Genomic DNA, 14,080 nt, shown 5'->3' with positions numbered 1-14,080 from the left:
CCTTTGTAAAACCCAGAAACTTTCATAAGAAATAGATTAATCCTTTTTAAGCTTGAAAACCGGTAAAGTTAAAATATAAGCAATAAACAAACAAATTAACAAGAATTGAAATATGCAAACATATGCCAGAATTGCATTAAACATCAAACTTACAGATGGAAGTACTTGGAGTAGTAGATCTCCAAAATACACTCAGAAGAAAACTCAATACTTGCAAATAAACTAAAACCTATTCGAGCCTGCCTTACAATGAAGGGAGAGGCTCTTTAAATAGATCCTAAAACTACACTATAGCCATGTGGAATGACAGAAAGGCCTAAACAAGTGGCCGACAACGAAAAGAAATAAAGTAGATTCCTTCGTAGTGTAGTGGAGCATTATTGAAGAGCATCTTTGCCTTTTAGAAAAATGACAAATGGCCGACAAGAAGTGGATTCTTCACGTGGTGCTTTCAAACGGATGCCTTTGCTTTTAGCAACAAGACAATAGAAACAGCTGGCCAGCAACTTTAATTGAGTGGAGAGAAGATGTTGTAGCAATTATCTTCATTATCACCAGGCCCAGCTGATTGAGAGTCTGAGTCAAAAACCTCTTCTAAGGCCTTCTTTAGGACTTCTTTTGGGATGGACTTATTTTCTTCCATGAGCTTGGAGATCTGACCTTTTAGGCAAGATGGGGGAGATCCGGGAGGAGAGACCCTAGAGAAGAATCCAGGGACAACTTCCTTGACCAACTTAACTTTGAAGATGGGAGGAAGGATATGGTTATAATTATAATTGTCCCACCATTTAGTGCAGATAGACCTCCTGAGATTCGGGATGTAAATACCTTCGTCTTCATCTTCGGGAGAAAAACAATAATCTCATTTTAGAATCCAACAAAGATTGTAGAGGGCATAAAACCACATACCAATGTCTCATGGGGAGACATCATTAGTGTTAGCCAATCCAAAGAGTCTAAGGCTCTCGAATACTGCTGGCGGCAGAAGATCAGAACCAGGACCCCAAACCGCGAACCATTCTTTGAACTAGTTAGAAATAGGCTTTTTAGCCTTTAGTTGGAATTGGAAGAACCAGGAATGAGAAAATAGCTTATTCTGAAAGAAGAGAGTTATCTCCCAAGCCTTCTTGTAGTCAAAGTAATCAAACCATGCAGGGAACATGCCTTCAAATTTTACAAATTTTCTTTTAGAAAATTGGGACATTCCCCATTCTTGGGCAGAGATTATGTCCAGGATGAAGAACTGTGAAAAACCAATTACCCCTCTTGGGCGGTAATTATGAGAAATTTTGACAGAACCGGTTTCAATTAATAAGGATTCAAACCACTGCTGATTTTTTGATCCTAGTTTAGGATCGCAGTGATTGTTAAGGTAGCTTTTAGCTACAGTTCTTGGCTCTTTAGCCAATTCATAATCTTCAATTATTGATACGCCAACCTCTAGGGTTGGGTAATACGGGGTCCTTTTAGGGTCCAAATGTAACCCAGGACAATAGATCCAGAAAAGCAGATAAAATTTTGCAAAAGAGAAAGAGATTAGAAAAAACTTCCAAAGTAGCAAAGACCTTTGTAAAACCCAAAAACTTTCATAAGAAAGAGATTAATCATTTTTAAGCTTGAAAACGGTAAAGTTAAAATATAAGCAATAAACAAACAAATTAACAAGAATTGAAATATGCAAACATCTGCCAGAATTGCATTACACATCAAACTTGCAGATGGAAGTACTTGGAGTAGTAGATCTCCAAAATACACTCAGAAGAAAACTCAATACTTGCAAATAAACTAAAACCTATTCGAGCCTGCCTTACAATGAAGGGAGAGACCCTTTAAATAGATTTTAAAACTACACTATAGCCATGTGGAATGACAGAAAGCCCTAAACAAGTGGCCGACAACGAAAAGAAATAAAGTAGATTCCTTCGTAGCGTAGTGGAGCATTATTGAAAAGCATCTTTGCCTTTTAGCAAAATGACAAATGGCCGACAAGAAGTGGATTCTTCACGTGGTGCTTTCAAAGGACGCCTTTACTTTTAGCAACGAGACAACAGAAACAGCTGGCCAGCAACTTTAATTGAGTGGAGAGAAGATGTTGTAACAATCATCTTCATTATCACTAGACCCAACTGATTGAGAGTCTGAGTCAAAAACTTCTTCTAAGGCCTTCTTTAGGACTTCTTTTGGGATGGACTTATTTTCTTCCATGAGCTTGGCGATCTGACCTTTTAGGCAAGATGGGGGAGATCCGGGAGGAGAATCCAGGGACAACTTCCTTGACCAACTTAACTTTGAAGATGAGAGAAAGGATATGGTTATAATTATAATTGTCCCACCATTTAGTGCAGATAGACCTCCTGAGATTTGGGATGTAAATACCTTCGTCTTCATCTTCAGGAGAAAAACAATAATCCCATTTTAGAATCCAACAAAGATTGTAGAGGGCATAAAACCACATACCAATGTCCCATGGGGAGACATCATTAGTGTTAGCCAATCCAAAGAGTCTAAGGCTCTCGAATACTGCAGGCGGCAGAAGATCAAAACCAGGACCCCAAACCGCGAACCATCATTTGAACCAGTTAGGAATAGGCTTTTTAGGCTTTAGTTGGAACTGGAAGAACCAGGAATGAGAAAATAGCTCATTCTGAAAGAAGAGAGTTATCTCCCAAGCCTTCTTATAGTCAAAGTAATCAAACCATGTAGGGAACATGCCTTCAAATTTTACAAATTTTCTTTTAGAAAATTGGGAAATTTCTCATTCTTGGGCAGAGATTATGTCCAGGATGAAGAACTGTGAAAAACCAATTACCCCTCTTGAGCGGTAATTATGAGAAATTCTTACATAACTGGTTTCAATTAATAAGGATTCAAACCACTGCTGATTTTTTTATCCTAGTTTAGGTTCATGAGAACCTCTCTAGACCTATCCTGGATTAATTGGGTGGATCCTACAAAGTGAGGAGTTAGTGTAAAAATAAGCGTATTAACCGCATCTCCTTCTTCCTCTTCCCGTTCCATCCCTCTTTCTTGTTTGACGACTACCTTCTTTGTTCCTAGAATGGATTCTCTCTGCTCTTGACTCAGGAAGTCCCACCATCCTCTCAGTTGACCTGCAAAACCAGAGATTATAGCTACAGCAAAATTCCTGTCTGTACTATTCTTGTGGTTAGCCTTTAGTGCTTTAGCTAACATCATCATCTGTCTGAAGGTGTGGACAATCTGGTACTCTGTCTTGCCGTCGATGTTCCATTCCACAATAGAGGATCCGTCAAACCTAACTGGATCGTTTATCCAGTTCTCCTCAAATTGCATATCAACAGGCGTGGGCCTGTGATAGTAATTTCTAGTTGGGGCTATTCTCACCTGAGTGGCTCCAAATTGGACTTTGTTAATTTGGACATCATGTTCTGGATGTCTCACTACACCAAAATTGAGCTTTCACGGCGTGCAATTTACGGCGTGCACTTGCTGATCGCCGCAAATAATTATGTTTTACAGCATGCTTGGGTAGCGCGCCGTGTATTTTATTTCTATGTATCAATTTACGGCGTGTATTAACTGCATGCCATAATGGCATATAAATCATGGCAAACATATTTTGCGTCGTTAAATGTAAGACAATTTACGGCGTGCATTTTTATTATTAATGGCGTGCATACTTTATGCCATAATTAAAACTGATTTTTTTTATTTTACCCGCGAAACCAAAAAAAGAATGAAAAATTCCCTCGCGTATTTTCATTTGGCTCTTCAGTTTCTGGAACTTCACAACAGTCACTCCCTCTTTCTCTGTCTCTCCTACTCTTTCTCTCTCGCTCTCTCTCGCCAAAACACTCGATCAGTCTATCCATTCTCTCCCTCTCTCTCTCTCTCTCTGTGGATCCTCCCTCTTTACTTTTCTGGGCGTTGGTGCTGGATTTTTTTTAAGAAACACCCAAATGGTGTAAGGTACTAGTATTCCCCTTTTGTAATTTGCTCATTCTCTACTTTACTTAACTAATTTCGTTTTCTGCTCACCTAATTTTATGGGTTATGAATTATATTTTCTTATTCAAATTTTATACATTTTATGGGTTTTCTATTTTTTCAATTTATGGGTTAATGGGTTGTTTATGTTTTGCCAATTTAATGGGTTCTATTGCCTTTTGGAAATCAAGATAACCAATCTTGATCCCTTTCAATATTTCAGGAATGTAATATATTGGGTAGCTTATTTGTTGAAAACCTTGGTTTCAATTTCAGGTTGGCAATGATCAAAATGCAAAACTGACACTTGCTTTGGTTAGTTAAGATGCGGAAGTGAAGGTATGTTTCAAACAGGCCCATGTGTTGTGTAAAAACTTTAACTTGATGTTAATATATTATACATATATCCTGAAGTGTAGAGTTCTCTTATTTTCTTTCCAATGTTATGCTAATAATCATGATAAGTTTTTGTTTTCTTAAAGCAGTCTTTGAAAACGACATGAACTCTAAATGTAATGTACACTTTCACCAACCAGAATGTATCTGCAATCATTTTATAATATTGAAGATACTGTAACTGCTAAAGCTCATAAACGTAGAAAATTGGTTTACTGGTGTTTGCTATAGAACATTTGACTAATATTTGCTTAATTTGTTTCTTGCTACAACTTAAAAATTAAGTAGTTTTGAAATCTGTACAGTATATGTTTCCTATGTTTGATGAATTGAAAGCTTTCTCATTTCCCTTCAGCATTTTCCTCTTTTGATGATACACTAAAATTTGATTGAGGCCATGCAAAGTTTGTTAACAATTTATTGTCGTGTAGAAAAAATTTTGGTGTGATGCAGAAACTTTATTAGAATGCTGATTGCAAAAGCCTAATATGTTGTAGCAAGTGCATCTCAAACTTGGCATGACAAAATGGCCATCTGACATCATTCTTTACACTCAAAAAGTTTCATCTCATATTCTGTATATCTAGAACCCCACATAATATTGATTCTAACGTTTGTGTGTGTTTTGGATTTTTAAATTCTTCCACATATCCCCACCTAACCCCATTTTCCCCTCCAGAACCATGTCTATAATTCCTGAGTCTGGAAGTATTGAACCATTAGGTACATTAGCTTTAAGGGGAAAATGTCTTATCTTTTTATCCATCAAAGTAAAACTGAGTTCTATACCAAAAGAAAAAACAGTAAAACAGAGGTTAAAAATTTGCACATTTTTCATTGTTATAATTGTTCTTTTAATTAAAATTCAATGTTTATTGCAGAGGGCTATGGAAAACGTTTTTTCCTCAAGCTTTGTTTGCAAAACTATTGAGCTTGCAAGACAGGTAGGCATACCTTTGCTACTTTGTTCATGTCAACTGAAGATATAGTAAAAACTAGAAGATTAAAGTAAAAATCTAGCACTAAAATAAAAAAGAAAATACAATATATTTGTACTTCTTTGATTTCTCCCACACTTCAATATGAGAATCTAGAGATAAACAGAAACTGCATTTTCTTATTTCAACTTCAATTATATTACCTTCATTTACATTACCTTTTATTGCTTGGTAGGCTTGAAAGAGTATATGAATGATAGAATTGGATTTCTTATGTATGTGTGGATTATATTCATTTGCTTTATGGAGTGAATACATACATAGCTGTGTGTGCATTTATACATGTATTGGTTTGCTGCACTACTGTATATTGTTTTCCTTGTGTTTTTTTTGTGTGTAAGAATCATTTAATTCTTTTATTGACAAATATATTGTATAATTTTAAATTGGAAAGGTGTCTAGACATTAATTAGAGAGCAACACCAAGGAAAGACAGAGACCATGGATAAAGAATGGGTAAACTATGCAAGGTTATTTTTAAGGCCCTAGCTATACATATTTAGATAGTTTATATGCATGTAGTACTTATTAAAAATAAGATTTTTTTTCCTTTAGAAATTCTAAAGTGTATCGTGATGGAGCACGAAGGTTTGTTGATATGGTCCAAGCGAGTAAGGGGAATCCAGCAAAGATCCAATGTCCTTGCAGTCGTTGTATAAACCTCCAATACCAGCATTTTAATATAGTGTATGAGTATTTGGTCATGAATGAGATGGATTCTACATACACTACATGGGTGTTTCATGGAGAAAATCCAAGTTCATCTGTACAAGAGAGAACTGATGAATTGCCAGAGACATATAGAATGTATAGGGATGCATTCTGCCAAGATGATGATGATGATGATGATGATGATATTGCAGAACCACCACAAGAAAGAAGAGAGCCAAATTTTGAAAATTTAGTGGAGGATGCAGAACTTCCTTTATATACAGATTCTACTTACACAAGGATGTCTGCAGCTGTTGTTTTATATAAGTATAAAGCTAGATATAGTCTAACTGACAAAGCTTTTGATGAGCTTCTTGAGATTTTTGGTGATATGCTACCACGTGATAATAGGCTTCCAGATTCCTTGTATTCAACAAAAAAATTACCCAAGGCATTTGATTTAGGCTATGAAAAGATACACGCATGTGTAAATGACTGTTGTTTATTTAGAAAAGAGTTTGAGCACATGGAGACATGTCCGAAATGTGGTTGTTCCAGGTGGAAAATGAATGACCGAACAAAAAAATTATACATTGGAGTCCCTGCAAAGGTCTTGCGGTACTTTCCAATCATACCGAGATTTAGGAGAATGTTTAAGTCACCGGAAATGGCAGAACAATTAACATGGCATTACACTCATAGAAGTCAGGATGGAAAAATGAGGCATCCAGTAGACTCGTTGGCATGGAATATAATTGATAATAAGTGGCCTTCTTTTGCTTCAGATCCACGTAACCTCAAGCTTGGCCTTTCTTCTGATGGATTCAATCCGTTTGGTGATCTTAGTTCAAGATATAGTTGTTGGCCAGTGATTTTGGTTACTTATAATCTTCAGCCATCTCTATGCATGTCCAAGGAAAATTTAATATTGACTTTACTTATCCCAGGGCCAAAGCAACCTGGGAATGATATAGATATATACTTGGAACCACTTATAGAAGATTTAAAGGAATTATGGATCAACGGTGTAAGTGTTTATGATGCATTCAGTAAGTCCACATTTAATTTGAAAGCTATATTGATGTGGACAATAAATGACTTTCCTGCTTATGGGAATTTATCTGGATACTCCACAAAGGGTGAAAAAGCATGTCCAGTATGTGGTGTTGACATGACAGGACCGCCCCCGGATTCCACCCTGAAACCCGGAGAGGTCCTGCGGGAATCCAAATTCAAGAAAAATCCTACCGAAAATTCGGCAGAACCTCCCCTGAAAATGGACTAACCCAGAAATTTCAATACCTGTTAAAAGCACTTCTAAACCGCAACCACCTCTACCTCAACCAAAAAGGGTCTCAGACCCAACAAATTTCACAAAGAATCCAACTTAAAATTTAAAGTGGTTATCAGAGCCTCTAATCTATTACAAAGAATTTTTACAAAAATTAAAAGGCGCCTACTGGTCCGAGAAGGAATAGAGATGTAACCGCCTCGACGTGATTGGCTCGACCTCCACCAAAGCTACTACCTGGGGGGAACAATTTAAGACAAAAGAAAATAAACCATGAGACAAAACTCAGTGAGTGGACGGTTTAATAGAAAACAAAAATAAAAGTAAACTTCCTGTTTCAGAAAATCCTTCAAAACCACGTTTAGGTCTAAGACCTCACGTCACTCTTTGAAATCCCCCAGTTTGAAAACATAAAGTTTATTTAAACTTAAGAAATCCCATAAAACAATATATATTTCTCAAATTAACAATTTCTTAAAACAACGAATTGTAAAACATCGTAACAACCTTGATAGAGTTCAAAAGAATCCTTCACTTAAAAATCATATTTAATATTCTCTGAAAATAACCAAATTCATTTTCCACCATGCTATATACCCTGAATAACCTGGCCATACACCTGTGCGGAATTCCTGCATCGCACAGGCAGGCAATATCCTGGCCATACACACGTGTGGAATGAATCCAACACGTGCAGGCAATATCCTGGTCATACGTGCACGCAGAGCAGCCCCCAAAGGGCGAAGCATCCCGACACACGGCCCAAAGCCTATATGTGTGCCGTGATGGGTCCCAAAGACCTATTTATCTGATAACCTGGAGGGTACTGCAAAGGCGGTCTGAAAACCATCTTTCATAACCAAATCGTAAAATCATTTTCTCATCGAAATAAAATATATTTGAAACCTTCCAACAAAACATAAATCAAAATGCCAAAGTGTATTATTTCAAATAAACATGAAACAAATCCAAACTTTCGACAATACCTAAATTATTAAATAAACCACGTGAATGAAACAAGAGACTAGATTCTTTTCCAAAGTCCAACAACTCAGAAACATCAACATGTAAATCTAGGTTTTAAAACTTATTTATGAACACATTTTGAAATCCGAAATCCATTGCCATTGGTCAAATCCCAAATTAAAATCAACAACACGGAATAATTAAAATGATACGATTTTTATAACTTATTAAAGATTAAACAACCAGCTCAAGGATTTTTATTTCTCAAACAATAATTAGAAAACAACTATAAATTAAATTATAAACTTCCATAAACATTTTCAAAAAATAAAACATTTTAGAAAGATTAAAAGTTAGTCCACTCACAGTGAGAATCCTAGCTCCGATCCTCCGCCGAATCGTGCCGAGCCGCGGTCGTCTCGCCTATAAAAGAGACAATCGACGAAATATAATTAGTTCCGACTCAAGGCACTTAAATGTAAATGTGTGCTTAACTTAACGTCACACCCGCCTCTCATTCTAATTCGACGATTCCTAAACTCTACTCAATCCTTCAATCTTAAACCACAATTGGGGTTCCTAGGAATAAAATTTATTATTGAAAATGACAAAAACAGCCCTCTAGTCCGAAAATTAAAGAACAACCCGAAATGGCTTCAAAACCCAGAAATTTCCAATTCCTATGTACTGGAAATTAATCAACATCAATTAGGAAAATGAAAACCCAAAGGAAGAGGAAGAAATCTCACCAAAAATAGGGATGAAATGGGCTGAGATTTGGCCGGAATCCAGCGAGCAGTGGCGGCGGGCTGGGCTTCCTCTGGCCTCGTTCTCGCGCGTGTGGGAGCTGGGCTGGCTGGAGGAGGGTCGGGCCGAGCTGATCGGCCGACGGGGGAGGTCGCCGGGGGTCGGGGTCGATGGGACAGCCGCCGAAAGTGGCTGGGTTGGCCGTGCGCAAAGGAGAGAGAAGAGAGAGAGAACTCGGGGAGAGAGAAGGCCGGGGGGGTGTTCGGCGCGGTGGGGTGGGGTCACGCTGGTGAGGCTGGCCGGCGAGGGGCGGTCGACGGCGAAGGTGGTGGCTGCTGGGTTGTGGGCGCCGGGGAGGGGGTGCGGGAGAGAGGAAAGAAATGGGGAGAGAGGGTGCGGGGAGAGAGGATAAATAGAGGGAGAGAGAATATTCTAGAGAGAGAGAGAGAATCTTCTAGAAAAAAAATCTGATTTTTAAACCCAATTTGTCCATTTTACGAAATTGCCCCTCGTTTTAAACGCCCATAACTTTCAAACCGTAACTTGGATCGAAGCGTGCTACGTGTCTATGAACTCGGGGGATCGAAACCTATCTAACGGACCCGAAGTCAAAATCGAAATCTCATTTATTTTAAAAGTCAATTTTGGGTCAAACCCCAAATTAAAACAAAAATAAAAATTTAAATCACAGCCCTTTTTATTTTCCAATAAATCTCAACATTCTTTAAAATACAAATCAACATTCTTTAAAGACCTATAAAAAAAAAATATTTAAATAAAAATTTAAATTTCTAGTGAAAATTTGGGTCGGGTCGTTACATGACACATGTTCAAAATGGCTGAATTGTAGTAAAAAATTTGCATATATGGGTCACAGAAGGTTTCTTCCACACAATCACCCATTTCGGGTTAAAAAAGATTGGTTTGATGGAACTAAAGAACATGGACGGGAAGCCTAGAACATTAACTGGTTCAGATATTCATCAGTTTGTCGAGAATTTTGAAAATGATTGGGGAAAGTCGAAGAATAAGAGAAACAAAAAGATGAAGAAAGATAGAAGTCCTATTTGGCCATGGAAGAAGAAGTCGATTTTTTTTGAGTTACCATATTGGGAGGTTTGTCGCTTTCCCCTTTATTTTTATTAAATTTTAAAAATACTTCATAGTTTTTGTTGTTGAATTATTGGTACTCTCTTGAATATGAAAGGCAAGACAAAAGATAGCTTAAATTCTCGTAAAGATTTGGAAGAGATGGGCATAAGAAAAGAACTACATCCAAAAAATGATGGGGCTGGTTTTCTTTGTGCAACTGCATCATATGTCTTATCCAAAAAAGAGAAACAAGTTTTCTGTAAAAGACTATTAAATTTGACATTACCAGATGGTTATAGCTCCAACATTTCAAATCGTGTGTCATTGCAAGATTGCAAGATTTTAAGTCTCAAGTCTCATGATTGTCATGTCCTAATACAACAAGTGTTGTCAGTAGCATTAAGAGGACTTTTGCCAAAGGGACCAAGGGTTGCAATATTCAGATTATGTGCATTTTTCAATGAAGTATGTCAAAGGGTGATTGATAAAAATAAATTAGAAAAACTTGAAGATGATGTTGCAGAGACTTTGTGCATGTTTGAAAGGTTTTTTCCTCCATCCTTCTTTGATATTATGGTTCATTTAGTCATTCACCTTGGACAAGAAGCTAGGATTGGTGGCCCTGTTCATTTTCGTTGGATGTACCCATTTGAAAGGTGACATTCGCAATGTACTTTATTAATTATAACCGAAGTTAATATTAATTATAATTTTTAGTATGACTTTTTCTTGTGATTTAGGTTTATGAAGGTACTAAAAAGCTATGTTAAAAATCGTTCAAGACCTGAGGGATGCATAGCTGAAAAATATTTAGCTGAAGAGATCACACGGTTTTGTAGTGGATACATGAAACAAGCAGCTGAAATAGGTGTTCAACATAGACGCGCGCAATGAGGATTTTGAAGATGAAAAAATAGTAGAAGGACGCCCAATTGGTTATGGAAAGTTGAAGACAATGAATTCTGACATGCTAGAAATTGCTCATCGTTATGTTTTGTTCAATATTTCAGAAGTAAAACCATACAAAGAGTAAGTAAAATTAACATTTGTGGCAGTGAGTTGTATTGGTTTATATTGTTGTTACTCACAGTCTAAATTTCCTGTACAGCATGCATTTAGAGGAACTTAAGAGATATATAGATACTTTCAGTGCATGGCTATCAAATAAAGTGAAAAAAAGTGGTAGTAGTGAAATGTCACATATGCTGAGGTGGATTGCATGTGGGCCTCTGAACTATGTTGAATCATTTTCTGGTTATATTGTTAATGGAAATCGATTTCACACAAGGAATGCTGAGAAAAGCACACAGAATAGTGGGGTTTCCATTGAAGCAGATACAATGTGTTGAGCAAGTGCAAGAGACACTTCACATATTCTTGGAAAAATACCATACTTTGGTGTTATAAATGAAATTATTTTGCTAAACTATAGCCATTATAAATTCCCTATCTTTCATTGTGATTGGGCAAATATAAGAAATGGTGTCAAGATTGAAGATGGGTTTACATTGGTTAATCTCCACCAAGGGCAACATCAATTTGAGAAAGATCCATTTATATTGGCATCACAAGCAAAGCAAGTGTTTTACTCAAGAGAGAATGATACGTCCAACTGGTATGTTGTACTAAGGCACCACCAAGAGGTTTTTATGAGTTTGAAAATGCTGATGAGAATGATTACACGCCATCTGCACCAGTAGATGTCTCTCGACTTGACCTAAACCTTGATGATGAAGATTATGTTAGACATGATTGTGAGGACATGACTTATAATTCGGTAATTATAATCGTGAATTATTGGTCTATTGGTTTCATTTAATTGCATATATTATTGTTTTACAAATTTTTGTTTATATACCTCTAATAATTTTTGTTTGCTTAACAGAGTGATAATGAAGAGTGACACTAGTAACAGAGCGTGCATGAGCTACTTCCTATAGCTTTCTTTCTGGGTTCCTGTGGCTTTCTTTCATTTGTATATATACTTCCCTGTAGCTTTCTTTCATTTGCATATATACCTCTAATAATTTTTGTTTATATTACATTTGCCATTGCTAATTGGACCTACATTGTGCACTGCAGGTCAGACTTGTTTAAGGTCTTAAGTAATGGCTGGGGAAGTAAGCTTCGACCTATTTCTCATTTAATATGTCATATACATTTCAAATTATGTTTTTTTAAAACAATTTTTTTATTTGTTGTGCTTGTTATTCTTATAAACTTTTTTATTTGTTGGGCTTGTTATTCTTATAAATTTTTTTTGTATGTTCTATGAAGTCTTCAAAAAAAGGAGCTAAGAGAGGGAAAAAGCAACAGTTAGCTGCTATAGCTGCAGCCATGCAACAAGGGAATGAACCCTTACGAATATCAGGTGGAGGGTCTAATTCTCCACTAACGGTTTCACCTAATGAAGTACCTAATAATCCATAAATTCAAGATGAATCTAACCCTGAAATATCAAAGAAAAAGCCTAGGGGAAAGACAAAAATGGTGAATCTTAGCAAAGGAAAAGCAAAAACGTCTCGTCTTATAGTGGAGTTCAATTATTCTGGCCAACCATATAGAGGTGATGTAGCAAAATTTGCTTCATTCCTTGGTACCACAGCAAGAGAGCTACTGCCAGTGACATTGGAGAATTGGAAGAACCTTTCACAAGAATTTAGAAATCAAATATGGGAGCATATCACGGTATTGTAGAGAAATATATTTCCCACATTCACATTGAATAATTTATCTATAATTTCACTCTAATTTTACTTTGTATACATTTTTTTTTTGGTGCAGCAAAAAGTCGCTATTGAGGAATGCCACAAGAAATATACATTTCAAAAGTTGAAGAAGCATTGGAGAGATTTTCGATCCTTATTAATTAAAGAAGTGATGCAGCAAGCTAAAGTGGTCGGCCTACAACGTGCTGCTGCCCTCCTCAAACCAGATAACATTCACTCCATGGAGAAATGGCAATCTTTTGTCAAAAAACGAACCTCTACAACATTCAGGGTAATGGTTTTTGACATTTTCTTTCAAGTATACTTGTGGGCTATCTACTGTTTTCAGCCAATATTCTCCAACATTCTATTTGTTTTTTTTATACTAACTAGTTATTTATATATTTTTTTCATAGGAAAAATGTGAAAGATTTAAAAGGATGAGGGCAAAACAAACTTTAGTGCATAGGACAAGCCGTAAAAGCTTTGCTCGTTTGGAAGAGGAAATGGTAAAATCTTTTTTAATTTCATATGAATTTTGTCCTGTGAGAAAGTCTGCAATGTAATATTAGCATTAGTTGATCTCTACTTGTTATTTTATAGCGACAAGAAAGTGAAACACCAGATGCAATTTCAAGGGTTGATGTCTGGATCCGTGGTTATGAAACGAAGAAAAATAATGAGGATGAAGAAGTTGAGGATCCAGAGATAGTGGTGAAAAATTATCTGCTGTATACTTTTATGTTTATGGTTAAATTTTTATTTTTCTATTTATATTTATATTTTCAATTATGTACTTGAAGCAAAAAGTGAAAAAATACAAGGCAGCAGACTTGGAGAAATGCTCTATTAAAGATGATGCCCTTACAAAAGTACTTGGTCCTGACCCACGAGGAAGACTAAGAGGGCTTGGATTTGGGGCAACCATTTCAAAGGTGGAAGGTCAAACACATATGCGTGATAAGTTCAATAAATTGGAGAATGAGATGCAGGACTTGAAAAATTAGATGCGAGATCTTATTTCTAAGTTAGACAAAGGAGGGATTAACACTGTAAGTAATGAGGATAAACATAATGATTTCATTTTGTTCATATTAGATTTGTGTTAAAATTTGGTTTAATTGATGTCTTAAGCATTGTTACAGCAAAAAGAAAACACAAGTGTTCAACATTCTGCTAATGAGGCATCACAAAGAAAACAGACAACAAATCCAAGTGTTCAACATTCTGCAACTAATACAGCACAAAGCAAACAAAAGGAAAAT

General features: G+C 36.5%; 2 pseudogenes; both read left to right on the top strand.

The window, feature by feature from the left end:
• The first annotated feature begins 5,801 nt into the window (after positions 1–5,801).
• On the top strand, positions 5,802–12,010 carry LOC147273069 (uncharacterized; annotated as a pseudogene).
• A 504-nt stretch (positions 12,011–12,514) lies between these two features.
• On the top strand, positions 12,515–13,822 carry LOC147273068 (uncharacterized; annotated as a pseudogene).
• The last annotated feature ends 258 nt before the right edge of the window (positions 13,823–14,080 follow it).

This window comes from Dryas octopetala, chromosome 9, assembly GCF_963921425.1.
Source record: "Dryas octopetala chromosome 9, drDryOcto1.1, whole genome shotgun sequence".
Taxonomy (NCBI): domain Eukaryota; kingdom Viridiplantae; phylum Streptophyta; class Magnoliopsida; order Rosales; family Rosaceae; genus Dryas; species Dryas octopetala.
This window is presented reverse-complemented; position numbering and strand designations above follow the sequence as displayed.